The sequence below is a fragment of the Ovis canadensis genome, chromosome 3 (assembly GCF_042477335.2).
Source record: "Ovis canadensis isolate MfBH-ARS-UI-01 breed Bighorn chromosome 3, ARS-UI_OviCan_v2, whole genome shotgun sequence".
Lineage (NCBI taxonomy): Eukaryota > Metazoa > Chordata > Mammalia > Artiodactyla > Bovidae > Ovis > Ovis canadensis.
In genome coordinates, this window is record NC_091247.1 from 210,332,401 (window position 1) to 210,352,866 (window position 20,466).

The following is a 20,466-nucleotide window of genomic DNA, read 5'->3' on the forward strand; positions in this document are numbered from 1 at the left end:
CACAAAGACAGACTGAGACAAACATTCAAAGGCAGGTCTGGCTCAGTCTCTGTGGGATCCCTGGGTCCTGGTGTGCTTGAGCCCTCTGAGCATCTCTGGCAGGTATGAGGTTTGATTCTAAATGTGATTTCATCCTTTCTGTTCTCTTGATGTGTGTCTCCTTTGTCCTTGGACATGGGGTATCTCTTTTTAGTGGAATCCAAAATTTTCTTGTCGATGCTTTTTCAGCAGAGAGTTGCAACTTCGGAGTTCTCTCAGGAGAAGATGAGTACACGTCCTTCTTTTCTTCAATATGACTAAATTTTTATCAATTAAGATAGAATTTAATTTCAAATCAAACCCAGGTCTCCTGCATTACAGGTGGATTCTTTGCCAGCTGAGCCACCAGGGAAGCCCAAGAATACTGGAGTGGGTAGACCTACCCTTCTCCAGCAGACCTTGCTGACCCAGGAATTGAACTGAGGTCTCCTTCATTGCAGGAAGATTCTTTATCAGCTGAGCTACCAAGGAAGCCTGTTCAATACTTAACACTCAATAAATGCTGGCAGAGCAGAAAACGGGCATTCAATAAATGCTGATTGGGATTTCCTTGGTGGTACAGTGGATAAGAATCCACCTGCCAATGCAGGGGACTGTTCAGTCCCTGGTCTGGGACGATCCCACGTGCCTTGGAGCAACAGAGTCAGTGGGCCACAGCTACTGAAGCCGGCATGCCTAGAGTCTGTGCTTTGCCACAGGAGAAACCACTGCCGTGAGAAGCCCATCCACCCCAACAAAAGAGTGGCCCCGCTCACCAATAGAGAAAGTCTGCATGCAGCAACAAAGATCCAGTGCAGCCAACAATAAATAAATAAATATGGTGAGGTAGAAATAACCATCTGGTAAGGATGGATGAACTGAAGATTGCTGAATACGAGTAAGGGGCCAGAATTGTGAGACAGAGGTAATAATGGAAATTATAAGAGAATGGACACTCGGAGAGAAGAGCAAAATAAGAATGATCCAGTCACCTTACTCACATGTAAATGTGTGGAACCAGTCACACATGAATACCTCCTGCTTATATCTTTTGTTTACTGAGGATTTTCTATTTAGTATGTATGTTGGTGTTTTCATATATCTGAGCATTATTTCCAGAGTTTTCTCTATCTCCGAAAATTTAAAAATTCACCATTTATTGAATTGTTCATTAACATTAGAGTATACGTTTTTGAATGCCCCTTTGTTCGGTCTATATATATTTAAATTTTTTTCTAGGTCTTAGAGGTTATAACTTTTGTGACTATGGTGACTCCTTTACGAAAAGGAGATTTTTAAACAGAATTCTGTGTATCAGAATGGGTATTCAGCAAGATAATCAGGTGTTGCAGGAATTACAAAAATGAGTATGCCGCAGTCTCTGCTTTGAGGAGATCAGGGTCCATGGGAAAGCAGAGTAGAAGAGGCCATAATATAAAGCTCAGATTTGTTCATTTGGCTTTTATTCATCAGTTATGACGTCAAGGGTGGGAAGAAAAGTTGACTGAGGAGACTTCATTCTTTCATTTTTTTAAATTGAGGTAAAATTCACATAACATAAATTAACCACCAACCATTCTTAAATGTACAATTTAATGGCATGCAGTACAGTTCTTCCTATTTTAAAAGAGCTCTGAAGGGAATAAAACTGGAATTTTTAATAAAAGGGAATTTTCACCTGGACAATAGCAAAGACTCCAGAGAACTGAAGTACCCCAATCTTCAAACGCTCGACATCACATGGTACCCAAATTCTTTCTGTTCTAAGGATGCCCAATTTCTGCTTGGTTTGCTAACAATGCTGAGCTAGCAAGCCATCTACACACTATGTGGCCTATATTTCTTGAGTAGAACGTGTGTTCGGTGCTAGTATCAAGTCTGGAGTTCTCCCAGGCGAGTATTTTCTTCAGGGTCTCCTATGATTGTAAATTCCTTGTGGGCCAGTAACCTAAGTAGGTGGCTCATCACTGTATCCCTAGAGGAGAACCCAGCACATAGATTATTTTAAAAGCATTTGTGAATGATTGACTACTTACTCCTGAGATTTTTATGTTCAATTATTCCCAATCTATTGCCTCATGGTCAGTATTAACTGGGGCGCTCAGTAAAGGCTTGGGGTTGCGATTGTCCCGGAGCCCAAGGTCAAATCCTGGCCATTTTGAGCACCGATGAAGGCAACTGTTATTGAGTTGCACAGAAGGTGGCGCTGTTGCGCCTTATCGTGACTGCATTTTCACCTGGACAAGCAGGTCTTCTATACCTGACTATCTAGCAATCGCTTGAGAAGGAAATGAATAAGTTGATCAGCAACAAGTCCAGCTTTTACAATTTCGGCAGAGGTTTCCTGCTGGTTCAGGTGTGGTGAGGCCCGGAAACCTCAGTGCCCGCAGACTTTTCCTTTTGTGGGGAGCCCGCCCAAACTCCATCCTTTGCCCGCGGCCACGCCCCACGGTGGGAAGGAGGGACTGAAAAACATTTCCTTGAGGCCGGCACAACTTGCCCTACGCAAAACGAGGTTTTTTTTCCCTCTTCCCTGGCTGAGCAAGTTTCATCTGAAATACAGAGTGACCGGAGGAGGAACCGGAGGAGGGACAAGGTAGTGGAAACGGTCTGGGGGTATGACGGGTGAGAGGAGGATAGTAGTGATGCAGTCAGGGGTGGACTTCGCTGTTTGGGGAAGAAAAAGAGGGAGGCGGCCGAAAGGGGGATGGCTGTGGGTGGCTGTTTGTATTTTTTGTGAGCAAACAGCAATCACCAGGTGAATGAATCTGTATTTCTTCGGAACAGGCATCTCGCGAGTTTTAGCGTCTGTCTTTTTTTTTTTTAAGACAGAATTTTGGCAAATTTTCAGCAATTTGGGCAAGGAGAGAGGTAGCCAGAAAGCGAAGGGATGAGGGGTCTCTGTGTATTCCTGGAGAGGAGGCCATAGCGAGAGGGGAGATAGAAAGAAAAAGTCAAGTACAGAAATTACCTGTCACAGGACAGTAAGGTCTTTCAGCCCGCCTTTGGGCTCAGCTCAGCTCCTCATCTGCTGCTACGCATAATTAAGAATGGTAATTATCTCTTGGAGTTGTTGTGATATTTAAATGAGATAATATCTGTAATCACACTTAAAAACTGTATAGTGTGATATGCTATTCTTTGTTTACTGGAATTTCGGTTTTCTTCTTGTTTTCTCTTTTTCTTTGTATTGAAGTGTAGTTGATTTAAAATACTATATTAGTATCAGATGCGCAGCATAGTGATTGACTCTTTATAGTATTATTATAGGTTTCATTCACTCCATTAAAAGTTATTACAAAATAATGGCTGTAATTCCCCATGCCGTACAATATGCTTATCTATTTTATACTGAGTAGTTTGTGTCTCTTAATCCTCTACTCCTGTCTTGCCCTTTCTCCCTTCTCTTTCCCCTCTAGTAACTACTAGTTTGTTTTCATATCTGTGGGTCTGTTTTGTTTTGCTATATACATTTATTCGTTTTATTTTTTATATTCCACAAGTAAGTGTGAATACAGTATTTGTCTGACTTATTTCACTATGCATAATATTCTCTGGGTTCATCTGTGTTGCTGCAAATGGCAGAATTTCATTCTTTTTTATGGCTGAGAACAGTTACTCAGCTATATATATATATATATATATATATATATATATATATATATATATACTCATGCCATGTCTTTTTTAATCCACTTATCTGTTAATTGCCACTTGGGTTGCTTCTATTGCAATATACTTTGTATATCGTACATAATGTTGCCTTGAACACTGGGTTACATGAATCTTTTCAAATTAGTGTTTTTGTGTTTCCAGATAGACACCCAGGAGTGGAACTGCTGGGTAATATGGTGGTTCTAGGGCTTGCCAGGTGGCTCAGTGGTAAAGAATCCACCTGCAAATGGAGAGGCGGGTTGGATCCCTGGATTGGGAAGATCCCCGGGAGAAAGAAATAGAAATCCACTTCAGTGTTCTTGCCTGGGAAATCCCATGGACAGAGGAGCCTGGCGGGCTGCAGTCCATGGAGTCACAAAATAGTCAGACATGACTCAGTGACTAAACAACAAGAGGGTCCTTCTGTGTTTAGTTTTTTGAGGAACATCCATATTGTTTCCATAGCAGCTACACCAATTTTTTATTCCACCAAGAGTGTACAAGAGTTCCCTTTTTTCTACATCCTTTCCAACATTTGTTATTTACAGCCATTCTGACAGGTGTGAGGTGACAGTGATTTTGATTTGCATTTTCCTGTTGATTAGTGTTGTTGGGCATCTTTTCACGTGCCTCTTAGCAATCTGTATGTCTTTGGAAAAATGTCTATTTACATCTTCTGACCATTTTTTGATTGTGTTATTTTTAAATATTGAATTGTGTGAACTGTTTGTATATTTTGAATATTAAGCCTTTGTTAATTGTATCATTTTTAGACATTTTCTTCCATTCCATACATTGTCTTTTTGTTTTTTGGTGCTTCCTTTGCTGTGCAAAAGCCTCTAAGTTCAATTAGATTCCATTTGGATTTTTTGCTTTTATTTCTTTTTTTCTTTTTTTGCTTTTATTTCTTTTGTCTTAGGAGAATGATCCAAGAGAATATCGTTATAATTTGTGTCAAAGACTGTTCTACCTATGTTCTCCTTTAGAAATTTTATGATTTCAGGTCTTACATTTTGATTTATTCTTGTGTAAGGAAATGTTCTGATCTCACTGCTTTATGTCGTTATTGTTATTCAGTCACTTTATGTTGTTGTTATTCAGTGTCTGATTCTTTGTGACCCCCATGGACTGCAGCAGGCCAGGCCTCCTTGTCCCTCACTATCTCCCAAAGTTTGCCCAAGTTCATGTCCACTGAGTCAACAATACCATACTATTTTGATTACTATAGATTTGTTGTCTAGTCTAAAGTCAGGGAGAGTGATTCCTCCAGGTCTGTTCTTCTTTCTCAAGATCGGTTATTTGGGCTCTTTTGTGTTTCTATAACAATTTCTTAACTATTTGTTCTACTTCCATGAAAAATGGTTTGATGGCATCACCGATCAATGGACATGAACCTGGGCAAACTCCAGGAGATGGTGAAGGACGAGGAGGCCTGGTGTGTTGCAGTCCATGGGGTCACAAAAAGTTGGACATGACTTGGGGAACAACAGCTGTAAAAAATGCCATTGATATTTTGGCAGAGATTGCATTGAATCTGTAAATTGCCTTGGTTAGCATGGTAGTTTTAACAATATAGATTCTTCCAGTTCAGGCACACGATATAGCTTTTCATCTGTTTGTGTTATCTTCAGTTTCCTTCATCAGCATCTTATAGTTTTTGTAGTATATTTCTTTTGTCTCCTTAGACAGATTTATTCCTAAGTGTTTTTTTCTTTTTGAAATGATTATAAATGAGTTTTGATCCCCTTCCCTCTCTCTTCTCTCTCTGGAAGCCCTTTAATACAAATATTGGTGCACTTAATCTTATCCAAGAGATCTCTTAGGTTGATTTTAGTTTTTAAAATTTGCTTCTCGTTTTGCTTTTATGATCAAGTGATTTCCATTACCCTGTCTTACAGATCTCTTATGCATTCTTCTGTATCACTTAATCTGCTATTTATTCTTTCTACTGTGCTTTTTATTTGTTATTGAATTCTCCATTTTTTAGAGTTTTTAAAAATATTTTCTAGTTAAAATTCTCACTGTGTTCATTTATTCTCTTCCCTAATTTAGTTAACATTCTTATTACTAAGGCTTTGAATTCTTTCTCTGGTAATTGTTTATTTCTGTTTTATTATATTTTTTTCAGGATGTTTTTCTTGCTGTTTCAGTTGACAGCAGTTCCTTTGCCTTTTTTTTTTTTTGGTTTAACTTTCTCTGACCTAAATTCAGGTGAAATAGTTACCTCTTGCAGTCTTAAAGGGGTGTTCTTGTGTGGGAGCATCTCTGTGTAGACTGTGTGTGCCCTGTACCTTTGGTGGGAGAGCTGGATTTAGTGTGGATGTAATCACATCTTTCCTCAGGGTGTGCTGGAAGCTGCCATCCTGATAGGAGGTCAGGCTGGACATGTAGGGGCAAGAGCTCAAGCTGGTGTGAGCGGGGACTTCCCCTCTTCCCAGTGGCCATGACTGTTCTATTGTGGATAAGGGCTAATTTCAAGTTGCTGAAGCAGAATTCCTGAGGGCTGGGCCAAGCTGGCTTGGTTTCCTTGTTTTTATTTTTTAAAGGTTATTTATTTATGTGTTTTGGCTGTGCTGTCTCTCTGTTGCCACTGGCTTTCCTCTGGTTGCAGCGAGCAGGGCTAGTCTTCGCTGTGGTGCTTGGGCTTCTCATTGTGGTGCTTCTCTCATTGTAGAGCAAGGGCTCTAGGGAGCATGGGCTTCAGTAGCTGCGGCATGTGAGCTCAGTTGTTGGGGCTCCTGGGTTCTAATCACAGGCTCCGTAGAGGTGGCACACGGCTTAATTGCTCCACAACATGTGGGATCTTCCTGGACCAGGGGTTGAACCCATGTCTCCTGCATTGGTAGGTGGATTCTTTGCCGCTGAGCCACTAGGGAAGCCCCTCTGTTTCCTCTAAGTGTGTGTTTTCCCCTCCCTTTTTTCTGGGACCCTTGTCCTACAGGGAGTAGTGTTGAAGCAAGGGGGTCCACGGGGTCTGTCCACTCATTCCCGTCACAGACAGAGATCCGAATTGTCTCTGATGTGCTACCTGTGCCAGTGCCTGCAGTCGTTTCCCTTACTCTGCTCAGATGTAGCTTTGGGTTCAAGTCCCTTTGTCCCTCATGGCTGATCACTGTCCATCCCTGTCATGGAGCATCACCTCAGGGCAGGCAGGGCTCTCCAGGACCTGAGGTATTTACTGGGGAGTGAGCTGGGGTGGGGGCTTCCCTGGTGGCTCAGTGGTAGAGAATCCGCCTGCAATGCAGGAGCCTCAGGCTTGATCCCTAAGTTGGGAAGATCCCCTGGAGGAGGGCGTAGCAACCCACTCCAGTATTCTTGCCTGGAGAATCCCATGGACAGAGGAGCCTGGCAGGCTCAGTCCCTGGGGTCACGAAGAGTCGGACATGACTGAAATGACTTGGCGGGCAGGCAGGAGCTGTGGTGGCTTGGCCACCTCAAAGATCCGGGCTGCTTCTGAGGTGCTGTGGAATAAGCTCCGACAATGGCTCCTGCCGCCTCACCCAGGCTCTGCCCCACCCAGGTCACCTCTGCGTTTCCCACAGCTGAGCTTTCTTCCTGGTCATGGCCACCCAGATCCGGTGTCACGCTATGACCCAGGGTAAATGCGGGCTGGCTCGCTCTCCCCGCGTCAGCTGGGGCGTGCGCCCAGGCTGTCTTGGAAAAACTGGGGCCACTGCACCTCCACTCCACCTGTGGGGGCAGGCCAGCACATGTGCACTCGTAAGTCCAGGTTCCCCACAGCTCTCCTGTTAGTCCTGGTGGTCTTCCTACCTGCCAGGGGGATCCATCTGCCCCACAGAGGACCCCAGGACTGGGGTGCCCAGTATGTGGCTTGAACTGCCCACTCCCCAGCATGGCTCTCCACCCGTGTGATCTTCCTTTTCCTCCCAAGTCCTGACCTGATCACTTTTCTTCTCTTCTTACTGGATTAAGTGTGCATCTTTCTTACAGCCTTGGTTGTGCAGGAACTTGGTTTCTGTCAGTCTCTAGTTTTCAGTGAGAGTTGTTCCATATGTAGATGAATTTTAGACGTGTTCATGGAGGGAGGTGCTCTCCACCTCCTCCTAGTCCACCATCTTGATGCCATCTTTGTCTTTCCTTTTTCTTTTTTTTAAGATTTTTTAAAATGTGGACCATATGTTTGTGTCTTTATTGAATTTGTTGTAATATTGCTTCTGCGTTATGTTTTGACTTTTTGGCCTCGAGGCATGTGGGAGCTTAGTTCCCTGACCCGGGATTGAACACACACCCAGTGCATTGGAAGGTGAATTCTTAACCACTGGACCACTAGGGAAGTTCCTCTTTTTCTTGATTTGTTGGTCCTTTTCATCAGTCTCTCAACCTCATTCCCATTTTGTCTCCTTTCTTACCCTTTTATTTCTGTGATTATGGATTCCTGTTATGAATCCTCTCCTCATCTGAGCTGTTCACACATTTGAGACCAAGCTTTCTTCCCCCTAGTTACTGACAGCTGTTGGTAGTTGTGGTGATAAGGGCATTAAGCTATTGTAATGTGTAACACACCCACACTGAAATTCACCTGGAAAAAGCCCTGTTTCCAAGTGTTAGGGCTACAGCTAGGAGGAAAATAGCCAAAGTCCCCAAATTCTTGTTCTCATGAAGACTTTCATGCTTCTCTTCTAGCTCCCCACCAGGCTACTGCTCAATGTCTGCTTCTGGGCTGTGCTAATAAACGGGCATGGGCTTCTCTGGTGGCTCAGTGGTAAAGAATCTGCCTGCAATGCAGGAGCCACGAGATGTGGGTCTGATCCCCGGGTCAGGAGGGCATGGCAACCCACTCCAGTACTCTTGCCTGGAGAATCCCCATGGACGGAAGAGCCTGGCAGGCTACAGTCCATAGAGTCGAAAAGAGTCATACACGACTGAAGCGACTTAGCATGCATGCACGCATGCGATAAAAGGGCATAAAGAAGCTGAGTATGCCATCAGGGAAATTACTATCTGATTGGAAAGAAACTGATGACTGTAGGCAAACTGATTAAGTACTGAATAAGTAGGTGAGGTATTCAGTCTTTATATTAGCCTATCATCTGCAGAAAACAGAAGTAGAAGGGAATAAGTGTACACAAAGGAAAAGGAGATATTACACAAATACTTGTGTAGCATGGAAAGAGTCTTGTGTAGAATGGAAGGAGTCCAAGGACCTGAAATCTGTTTTAAGCACTGGCACTCTTTTTGTTAGCCAAGAACAAGGTACTTACGTCAGTGAGCTTTATTGTTTTATTGTTATTTTTATCTTTCTGCTTTAGAAAATGAAGAGTTGAGATAGACTGGCAAATCTTGGGAGATCCTTTGATTTAAAAAATGAGTCTTTTATTTTTGAATTTCTTGTAATTTCTTTGAGTTTCCTAACCAGAATGATCATGAGGAGAATAGGTTAGAATTTAGCTGCAGAGACTGTCAGCTCTAGATAAGGAGAAGGAAGTGGGGATGAAGTGAAGGGGTTCCTATCCATGCCTTGACTTCAGCTCAATTTCCTAAAGTTACTCTTACACTTCTAAGCTCAGGGGGTCTTCTCCACAACTTTCCCCTGACTACAACTCCAGGTGAACTGAGCAATGTATACTCCGGCTATACCATGCTGTGAAAGTCACTTCTAAAAAGTGAGATTCCAGGGAACAAGGGTTTCCTTGATGCTCATGGTTTATTTAACCCTCATCAGTCTAAGTTCTATCTCAGATTTTAAGCATTAGGTTTGCCCCTTCCACACCTGCTGCTGCTGCTAAGTTGCTTCAGTCGTGTCCGACTCTGTGTGACCCCATAGACGGCAGCCCACCAGGCTCCCTGGTCCCTGGGATTCTACAGGCAAGAACACTGGAGTGGGTTGCCATTTCCTTCTCCAATGCATGAAAGTGAAAAGTGAAAGTTAAGTTTCTCAGTGGTGTCTGACCCTTAGCGACCCCATGGGCTGCAACCTACCAGGTTCCTTCGTCCATGGGATTTTCCAGGCAAGCGTAGTGGAGTGGGTTGCCATTGCCTTCTCGGCCGCCACACCTAATCTGCACTTAATTTGTTTTCTAATTTTATAATAATAACCCTTTTTGACATTGAGATAGCCAGTTGCCAACACAGCTAATTCCTTTTCTTTTTAATTAAAGTATAATTGACCTACAACACTATGTTAGTTCCAGGTGGACAAAATAGTAATTTGATAATTCTATGCATTTCAAAAGGATCAATACAATAAGTCTAGTTATCATACAAAGTTATTACAATATTATTGACTATATTCTCCATGTTATATATTTCATCCACATGACTCATTTATTTTATAACTGGAAGTCTCACCTGTTTCACCCATCACCTCAACCGCTTCCCCTTTGGCCACTACCTGTTTTTGTCTGTATCTGTGAGTCTATTTCTGTTTTGCTAGGTTTAGTCATTTGTTTTCTTTTCCAGATTTCACATATAAGTGAAATCATATGGTATTTGTCTTTCTCTGTATGATTTATTTCACTTACCATTATACCTTCTATATCCATTAATGTTGGCATAAATGGTAAGATTTATTCTTTTCTTGACAGAGTAATATTCCATTCTCTATATCTGTCTGTGTATCTATCTTACATATTCTTTATCCATCCACCTATTTAGGCCTTCCCTTATAGCTCAGCTGGTAAAGAATCCATCTGCAGTGCAGGAGACCTCAGTTTGATTCCTGGATCGGGAAGATCCACTGGAGAAGGTATAGGCTACCCACTCAAGTATTCTTGGGCTTTCCTTGTAGCTCAGCTGGTGAAGAATCCACCTGCAATGCGGGAGACCTGGGTTCAATCTCTGGGTTGGGAAGATCCCCTGGAGAAACGAAAGGCTACCCACTCCAGTATTCTGGCCTGGAAAAATCCATGAGCTGTATAGTCCATGGGGTCACAAAGGGTCAGACACAACTGAATGACTTTCACTTTCACTTCCGTACACTATTTATAGACACTGAGGCTATTTCCATACCTTGGCTATTATGAACAATGTTGTAATTAACATGGGGTGTGTATATCTTTTTGAATTAGTATTTTTTTCCTCATAAAAATACCCTGGAGAGGAATTGCTGGCTCATATGGTGATTCTATTTTTATTTTTTGAGGAAACTCCATACTATTCTCCATAGTATTTGTACCAGTTTACATTCCCATCAACCATGTAGAAGGGTTTCCTTTTTTGCACACTCCCTCCTTATTGATTCTCTGCTTAGATGATCTTTCCTTGATGTAAGCAGGGTGTTAAGGTTCTCCTATTATTGTTGATGATCATTACCCTAAACTGTTGGATGTATGTTGCTTAGCTCCATTTAGTTTTGTTCTTCTTCTGGTGTTTTATTTTGTTTCTTTATTTGGAGTGTTTTCCTCTGTAACCTCATTTTGTCTAATTCTCTGTGTTTATTTATATAAACTAAAACAGCATTTGTGTGTTAGTCGCTTAGTCATATCCAACTCTTTTCAACCCCATGGACTATAGCCAGCCAGGCTCCTCTGTCCATGGAATTCTCCAGGCAAGAATATTGCAGTGGGTAGCCCTTCTCTTCTCCAGGGGGTCTTTGAAACCCAGGAATTGAACCTGGGTCTTCTGCATTGCAGGCTGATTCTTTACCGTCTGAGCCACCAGGGAAGCCATGAAAGTGAAATAAAAGTCGCTCAGTTGCATCCTACTCTTTGCGACCCCAGGGACCATACAGTCCACGGAATTCTCCAGGCCAGAATATGGAGTGGGTGGCCTTTCCCTTCTCCAGGGGATCTTCCCAACCCAGGGACTGGACCCAGGTCTCCCGCATTACAGGCAGATTCTTTACTAGCTGAGACACTAGGGAAGCCCAAGAATACTGGAGTGGGTAGCCTATCCCTTCTCCAGCAGATCTTCCCGACCCAGAAATCAAACCGGGGTCTCCTGCCTTGCAGGTCGATTCTTTACCAGCTGAGCTACCAGGGAATCCCTACTGACCTTCGAAGCCAGATAATCTGGGTACTCATCTTTCCAGTGGTTCGGGAACCCTACGCTTGGGAGCCTAGTGTGGGACTCGGAACCCCACTGCTTGGCAAGAACTTCTGTAATAGTTACTATCCTGCAGTTTGTGGGGTACCCAGCTGCAGGCGGGGGTCTTGACTTCTCCTGCTCATCGTCCTTCTTATAGGTTTAGCTGTCAAAAACCCTTCCTGCTCTTCCTCAGGTCATTTTTATCTGTAGTTGTTCTGTAAATAGTTGTAATTTTGGTGTCCCAGTGATAGGAGGTGAGTTCAGGTTCTTTTACTCCACCCTCCAGGCCTCACCACCTCAATAAAACCAGTTCCTGGTTTGTTTGGTATTTTTTTTGGCTATACCATGCAACATGTGTGGAGAAGGAAATGGCAACCCACTCCAGTACTCTTGCCTAGAAAATCCCACGGATGGAGGAGCCTGGTGCAGGCTACTGTCCATGGGGTCACAAAGAGTCGATCTTCAATCCCCAACCAGGGATCAAACCTGTCCCCACATACAGTAAGTGTGGGATCTTAGCCACAAAATTGCTATGGAAATCCCTCAATAAAGCCAATTCTTAGCAACTGAGTGATCATAGCAACTTGAAGACAGTGATTGAATTTTTTTATACCTACAGTTTTATACTTTTATGGACTAAATTACTGGTAAGAATGATAAACGAGAAGAAATTTTGCTTTAATTTTTTTTTCTTATACAGCTGTTAACATCTTACACCTTCAGTCATAGTAAACTACCCTATTTTTACACACATAACAGTGTGTATGCACATAACATGTATTTTGTCAGTTAATAAAGTACGTAGAAATACGGTGCTGTTTTCAGAACATTGATCTAAATTAAAATTATTGTATGTATGTAATTCTGGGTTATATTAGAATTCTACTAAGAAATTGTAGGGGATGCTAAAGTTTAAGGGAAAAAAGTGCTTCAAAGGTCCATTGTTGTTTAGTTGCTCATTTCATAGAAGGCAATGGCACCCCACTCTAGTACTCTTGCCTGGAAAATCCCATGGACAGAGGAGCCTAGTAGGCTGCAGTCCATGGGGTCCCTAAGAGTCGGATATGACTGAGCATCTTCACTTTCACTTTTCACTTTCATGCATTGGAGAAGGAAATGGCAACCCACTCCAGTATTCTTGCCTGTAGAATCCCGGGGTCGGGGAAGCCTGGTGGGCTGCCATCTATGGGGTCGCACAGAGTCGGACACGACTGAAGCGACTTAGCAGCAGTTGCTCATCTGTATCCAACTCTGAGATCCCATGGACTATAGCCTGCCAAGCTCCTCTGTCTGTGGGATCTGGTATGAATACTGGAGCAAATTGCCATTTCCTTCTCCAGGGAATCTTCCTGACCCAGGAATCAAATCCATGTCTCCTGCTTGAAAGGTGGATTCTTTACACTGAACCACATACACTGTGGCTATAGAAAAATCTCAATAATAAATATATAATACTCATATTTGAAGTCTGTTAACTTCCTGGAGAAAACTTCAAAATTATTAGGTTTCACCAGAGCATCAGTTTTGAATGATTTAACCAAATGTACTGTCTTGTTAGGTACACATGGGCTGTTGTGTTGAACAACTCTGGGAGACACCATAGATGTTATATTCATATTATGCTGTCACCTGAATGATGAAAAATATTTGCAAAGATGATAATTTGGAGTTTAGAGAAGATGACCCTAAGCAATTTCTCTTTTTTTTTTCTGATAGTAATCAGTTTTCAAGACCCACTGTAGACCACACTACCCCGAGTTTGTGTCCTTAGGATCAGCTTCTCCAAAGTCACTTTTAAGTTGGATGGGGTCGGCTTAACCCAGACAGAGCAAGTGTCCACTGCCCCTTGAGTAAGTGCTGGGTGACGCCCCACCAGCCAGAGCCCAAAGTCAGTGCTGCCTCAGACTAGTTAAAGGCTACAGCAGCGGGGAAGGGCTTGTTTATTTGAGTAGAAGTGACAGGCTAGGCTTGTGGTTCAAGGAAAGGGCAGGGAGCTAAGGGAATGCTGAAAATCTGTCTTGACTGCCTTGCTTTCCATCAGATTTATAAGCAAACACCACAGATACAACCAGTCTGGTTTGAAGCTGCTCTGCTACTTCTGTGGGCTTACGCCATGTGTCCCAATCCCTGACCCCTTTACTGTTCTCTGGGGCTGACCTCTTAGTATGAATCAAAATGAGTTTTGGTGGAGGAATAAATAAGCAGAATATTCACTGAAACATTCTTAAGGCCCTGCAGGGCCAGCAATGAAAATACAACTGGAATGTGAAGTCTCTTCAACCTCAGAAATGCATGCGGTGGATTTTCTGAGGTTAATTCAGACACGTATACAACCCAAAGGCTTGACAGGCAGAAGAAACTATGAAACTGTAGGCACATGATGAATTCTAACAACTATGATCATCTTCCTTATCCTCATCCATACAAAACTGGATAAAAAAAGAACCAATACCCAGTCAGCCTTTTGAAGGGTGGAAAATTATAATGAAAGAGGACCAGATGGACGTTCAAGGCACACAAGGCTAGTCTTAGCTCAAGTGCTAATTAATTGGAAAAAACCTGAACCCTGCCCCTGTTTCCTCATCAGCTAGTTACGGAGGCTAGGTTTTTTTTAATGGCTTTCAAAAGGCTCTTCTGATTGTACATGTTTAGAATTCGTTTGTGGAATTCATGTTGCATCTCATAGTGTTCTTGTAAAGCAGAATAAGAAATGGAAGGCAGGTTTGCTCTTTTTAGAGTTTCTTTAGCAGGGAGGTGTGTCTAAAGTGGCCCAGGAGACACAGTGCTGGTTTCTTCAATTACAGGGTGGGAAGAGAATGATTTTTTGACGCTGAGAGTTGAACTTGGCATGTTTGCATCCCTTCTTTAATTTTTATTAATTAATTTTTATTGCAGTAGAGTTGCTTCACAGTTTTGTGTTAGCTTCACTGCATAGCAAGATGAGTCAGCCATACGTAAACCTATATTCCTTCTTGAGGCCCAAATAGCTCCCTTAACACTAAATTGCCTCAAAGTCTCACCCTGTTTTTCTTGTCCTCACCCATGTTCATTAAGAGTAATAATGGATTCATGATCAGCAAGTCCCACATCAGATCAGATCTCTGATTTATTTTCTGACCCTAGATGAGTCACCTTTGCACTTAGACCTTATTTTCCACATGCACTATGAAGTTGTTAAAATGGTCATGGGTCATCCTGAAGTGGCTTTCTTTAGTAAAACTGAAGATAACTTTGAGGAACACTCCAAGTTTTCAGGATTGGAAAAAAATGCAGATAAATGAAATGTGATTTTATCATTATCTGTAAAGCACCTCCTCTTCACCACCACTACCTTGATCTTTCTAGATCTTCTCATCTTGGACTGCTATTTTTTTCTTTTTTTAAAAAATTATTTGGAGAAATGTCTATTTAGTTATTTGGCCCAGAGGGATTGTACAGGGAGGGAGGAGGGAGGGGGGTTTAGGATGGGGAACGCGTGTATACCTGTGGCGGATTCATGTTGATGTACGGCAAAACCAATACAATATTGTAAAGTAATTAACCTCCAATTAAAATAAATAAATTTATATTAAAAATTAAAAAAAATAAAAAAATAAAAAATTATTTTTAATTGGAGGATCATTGCTTTACAATGTTTTGTTGGTTTCTGCTGTAAAACAACATGAATCAGCCATAAGTATACATATATCCTCTCATTCTTGAACCCCTTCCCATCCCTTTGGGTTGCTATTAAAATTATTTTTAATTGACTGACTTAACATGGGCTGGGAAATAGAGGCAAGCTGATTTAAAGGTATGAGCTTAGATTATCTACAAACAGAAGAGCAATAAAGCTTTGATAGTATCAGCAGGCCACAGGTTGTGGGTTTATATATATTCAGATAGTGTGTGATATAAATCCATCAGACGAAGTTCACTGAACCCTGGGATAGGACTCTGAGTTGTGTGGTTTCACAGTGATATTAGGTGCTGCACCTTTGTGATTTTTATTTCAACATTAACTAAACAAATTTTGGGTGTCTGGGGAGCAGTGATTTCTGTAGGTAAGGTATATAAAAACTTGCAGGATCTTAGTTCCCTGACCAGGGATTAAACCTCAGCCCTTGGCAGTGAAAGCACTGAGTCCTAACTGCTAAACCTCCAGGGGAGTCCCCAGAATTAATTATTTTAAAATGTACTACAAAGCTGCAGTGACTAAGGCCATGCACTGTAGGCATAAGGAGAATTTCAGACCCTGGGATCCCTGTTTTCAGGCCTCCAGCCTCAAGTTGAATTATAGTCCCAGATTTCCTGACTTTCCAACTTGCAGATGGCAGATTGTGGGGCTTCTCAGCCTCCATAGCCTTGCAAGCCAATTCCTATAATAAATTTCCTCATATATATATATACATATATATATATCCTATTATATGTAGGATAAATTTCCTCATATATATATCCTATTAGTTGTTTCTCCAGAGAACCCTCATTAATACAATGGATGAAACTTGGAAACTTGCTAAAGCCTAACACAGGTCACAGATTATATGATTCAATTTATATGAGATATCTAAAACAGGCAAATCCATAAAGCTGAGAGATAGATTAGTGATTGCTCAGGTGCTTGTGGTGGGAGGTGGGCATCGGGAAGTGGCTGCTCTTGGTACAGGTTTGTATCTATTTTTTAAAATTTATTTTTGGCTGCACTGGGTCTTCATTGCTACACGGGTTTTTCTCTAGCTGTGGCCACCGGGAGGCTACTCTTCATTGCAGTGCACGGCCTCCTAGCTGCGGTGACTGCTCTTGTGGAGCACCGGCTCTAGGGTGCTCCAGCTTCAGTAGTTAGAGTGCGTGGGTTCAGTAGTTGTGGCTCTCGGGCTCTACAGCAAAGGCTCAATAGCTGTGGCGTGTGGGCTTAGTTGTTCCTCAGCACATGGGATCTTCCTGGACCAGGGATCAAACTGATGTCTCCTACATTGGCAGGCAGATTCTTTAACACTGTGCCACCAGGGAAGCCCCTAGGACAGAGTTTTTTTTAAGGGATGTGATGAAAATAGTCTAAAACTAGATAGCAGTGATGGTTGTACAACTTTGTGAATATACTAAAAAACCACTAAATTGTATACATTAAAAGGGTGCATTTTATGCTTTGTAAACTTTATTTCCCAAAACCCCACAAAGCAATATTAAAGGCAATTTTAATTTTTTAAAAAATAATTTTTGAGAATCTGTTAAGGGAGCAGTGTACAGTGTAATGTAAAAGCACTGATTCTAAAACCACACAACCTGGGCTGAAGTTCCAAATCCCTGCTGACTACCTGTGTGATCTGGAGAAGGCAATGGCCTGGAAAATCCCATGGACGGAGGAGCCTAGTAGGCTGCAGTCCATGGGGTCTTTAGAGTCAGACACAACTAAGCGACTTGACTTTCACTTTTCACTTTCATGCATTGGAGAAGGAAATGGCAACCCACTCCAGTGTTCTTGCCTGGAGAATCCCAGGGATGGGGAAGCCCGATGGGCTGCTGTCTATGGGGTCGCACAGAGTCGGACATGACTGAAGTGATTTAGCAGCAGCAGCCGCAGCAGCTGTGTGATCTAGAGCAAGTTACTTAACTTCTCTGTGACAAGTTCCTTCATCTATATGTAAAGTGTTTAGAACAGTGCCTGACAGGTGGTGAGCACTGTGTAAGTGTTTATCATTTTACTATATGCCATGAAACATACCAGGCAGCAGTGGGAAGCAGAAATCAGTGTCAAGAAAGCTGTGTTGATTTGTATCAGTTAAGAGTGGGGTCCAAAGTGAATTGCTTCACTTGGTTTATTGTCTGAACTCTGCTCCATGGTCACTCAGGGAAAGAGTCTGGGTTTATCGGGAAGTTCAGTTCAGTTCAGTCGCTCAGTCGTGTCCGACTCTTTGCGACCTCATGAACTGCAGCTCGCCAGGCCTCCCTGTCCATCACCAGCTCCCGGAGTTCACTCAAACTCACATCCATCGAGTCCGTGATGCCATCCAGCCATCTCATCCTCTGTCGTCCCCTTCTCCTCCTGCCCCCAACCCCTCCCACCATCAGAGTCTTTTCCAATGAGTCAATTCTTCGCATGAGGTGGCCAAAGTATTGGAGCCTCAGCTTTAGCATCATTCCTTCCAAAGAAATCCCAGGGCTGATCTCCTTCAGAATGGACTGGTTGGATCCCTTGGATCTCCAAGGGACTCTCAAGAGTCTTCTCCAACACCACAGCTCAAAAGCATCAATTCTTCGGTGCTCAGCCTTCTTCACAGTCCAACTCCCACATCCATACATGACCACAGGAAAAACCATAACCTTGACTAGACAGACCTTAGTCGTCAAAGTAATGTCTCTGCTTTTGAATGTACTATCTAGGTTGGTCATAACTTTTCTTCCAAGGAGCAAGCGGAAAGGAGGGAGATAATGTGGAATGCCTAAACTGAATCTCCTTACCTGGGTTCTGGAAAAAGGTCCAGAAATACGTTGTGTGCTCAGTCGTGTCTGACTCTTTGCTACCCTATGGGCTGTAGCCCGCTGGGTTCTTCTGTCTGTGGAATTTTCCAAGCAAGACTACTGGAGTGGGTTGCCATTTCCTCCTCCAGGGGATCTTCCTGACCCAGGGATCAAACCCAGGTCTCCCACATTGCAGGCATATTCTTTACCACAGTGCCGCCTGGGAAGCTCAAATGGAGGAAACCAGAGCAAGGGATGGTGAACAGTACTTAATGTATCTTTGTTGTTCAATTAAATAAATGTTAGGCAAAAATTCTGAGGGTTTTCCTCTTGAGCGTAGACACAAACCTCATGATTTTCGTTCTCTTGTACTGTCTTTGTTTTAGTCTTTTCTTGCTCTTTTTTAAAATATTTATTTTTATATATTTATTTGCCTGCATCAGGTTATAGTCGAGGCATGCAGGATTTTTAGTTGTGACGTATGGGATCAAACCTGGGCTCCCTACATTGGGAGCTCAGAGTCTTAGCCATTGGACCACCAGGGAAGTCCCATCTTTAGCTCTTTCACTTCAAAAAGTAAGATCAAGCAAAATAAGATCAAGTAAAGTTCATGTCACTGCCGCATTTTTATTCCCAGGACGAATCAACAATCCAGGAGGGTAGCAGGTGTTTCAGGCAATATTTGCATCACTTTGCTTTAAACTGCTTTCTGCATCTTGGTGGAGGTACACTTACATTTCTTGATTTTCCTATGGATCTCAATCTATTGACAGCAAATAAAGATTCTAGTAGAAGGACTGGTTTACATAGCCATTTTGAGGGAAAGATGCATGAGTGCCTGCTTGGTTGTGTCCAACTCTGCGACTACAAGGACTGTAGCCCACCAGGCCCTTCTGTCCATGGACTCCTCCAGGCAAAATACTGGAGTGAGTTGCCATTTCCTACACCAGGGGATCTTCCTGACCCGGGGATTGAACCATGGTCTCTTATGGCCCCTGCATTGGCAGGCAAATTTTTCACCACCACGCCATCAGAGAAGACCCAGTGATATATGAAAGGAGAAAAAGTATGACTAGTAAATGATGGGGCAGTGAGCAGAGTTGTCTTGAAGTTCTCTGGAATATATAGACAAGGCTTAACAGATCCCCAGGTCTTACTATAAAAAAGTAACTGATGGGAAGTGAGGATTCTTCAGAAGAGATGGCAGTGGGCATGTGTGTGTGTGTGTATATGTGTATGTATGTGTGTGTACATGTGTGTATATATGAGTATGTATATGTGTGTGTATGTATATATGTCTGTATATGTGTGTGTGTATGTGTATGTGTGTGTGTGTGTGTGTGTGTGTGTGTGTTGGAGGGGAATAATTCTACCTTGGGTTTCTGAAATCCTTTTATTCTAAAACTTTAAAAAGTCCTTTCACATGTTTTATCTCATTTATCAGAATGTCTCTGATTAGATAGTGCAAGGATAATGATAATCCATGATGTTATAGATTAGGAATTAAAACACAGGGAAGTGATAAAATTTGGCCAAAGAGAGAGAGAGAGAGGATAATAAACACAGCAGCCAATCTAGAACTTTATTATTAAATTAGAGACTGGTGGATTTCTTCTGTGTTAAATAAGAAAGGAAGGAGATGAGGGTTTAAGGCAAAGTTCCTGAAATTGGCTCCATGTTGGAATCAACTTCTGGAGCCTTAACAGATCCCAGCACTCGGTTCCTATTCCCGACTGTTTCTTGATTCTGACTTAATTGATGGATCATCTTGGGCCTTGAAACTTTTACAAAGTTTCTTTGATCACACTGGTTTTAAATTTGGGGTGTTAGAGCGTGGAAAAGGAATTCTGAAATTTGTTTTATCTACTTTTATTCTAAGTATATGATATTTCAATTTAAGACCATGAAGCAATTTATAAAAGAGAGCAGGAGAGTTGAAAATTTAACATTTATAAAAAGTAGGTACTTCTCAGAAGGAAGATGAGAAAATTGTAGTAGAAACCTAGGTAATATTTACTGTAAGGATATTTTAAAAATATTTGTCTATTTATTTGGCTGTGTCGGGTCTCCGGTGCAGCATGTGAACTCTTAGTTGTGGCATATGGATCTAGTTCCCTGACTAGACATTGAACCCAGACAGCCGGCATTGGAAGTGCAGAGTCTTAGCCACTGGACCACCAGGGAAGTCCCTTCTGTAAACCAGGGAAGCCCATATTAAATTTAAATTTCAGGAAGTAATTTTCTTATTCCCTTGATCCATAGACATATAAATATTCTAATTGTGATATTATGTCATTATATTAATACTGCCTAGGATGAAAATCTTATCCAAAAGGAGAAATCATTTGTAGATATCATAATTTGAAG

At 42.2% G+C, this 20,466-nt stretch overlaps 1 protein-coding gene across 2 annotated transcripts in view; it reads left to right on the top strand.

Moving 5' to 3' along the window:
* Positions 1 to 2,491: 2,491 nt before the first annotated feature.
* The window catches only part of STYK1 (serine/threonine/tyrosine kinase 1), a 52,748-nt gene continuing 34,773 nt past the window's right edge, over positions 2,492 to 20,466 (top strand). Inside the window, exon 1 of one of the 2 annotated variants that reach the window (XM_069581296.1) lies at positions 2,492 to 2,614. The gene's annotated coding sequence lies outside the window, so the exon portion shown is untranslated. The remainder of the gene's footprint in view (positions 2,615 to 20,466) is intronic. The other variant, XM_069581297.1, reaches the window with a different exon arrangement.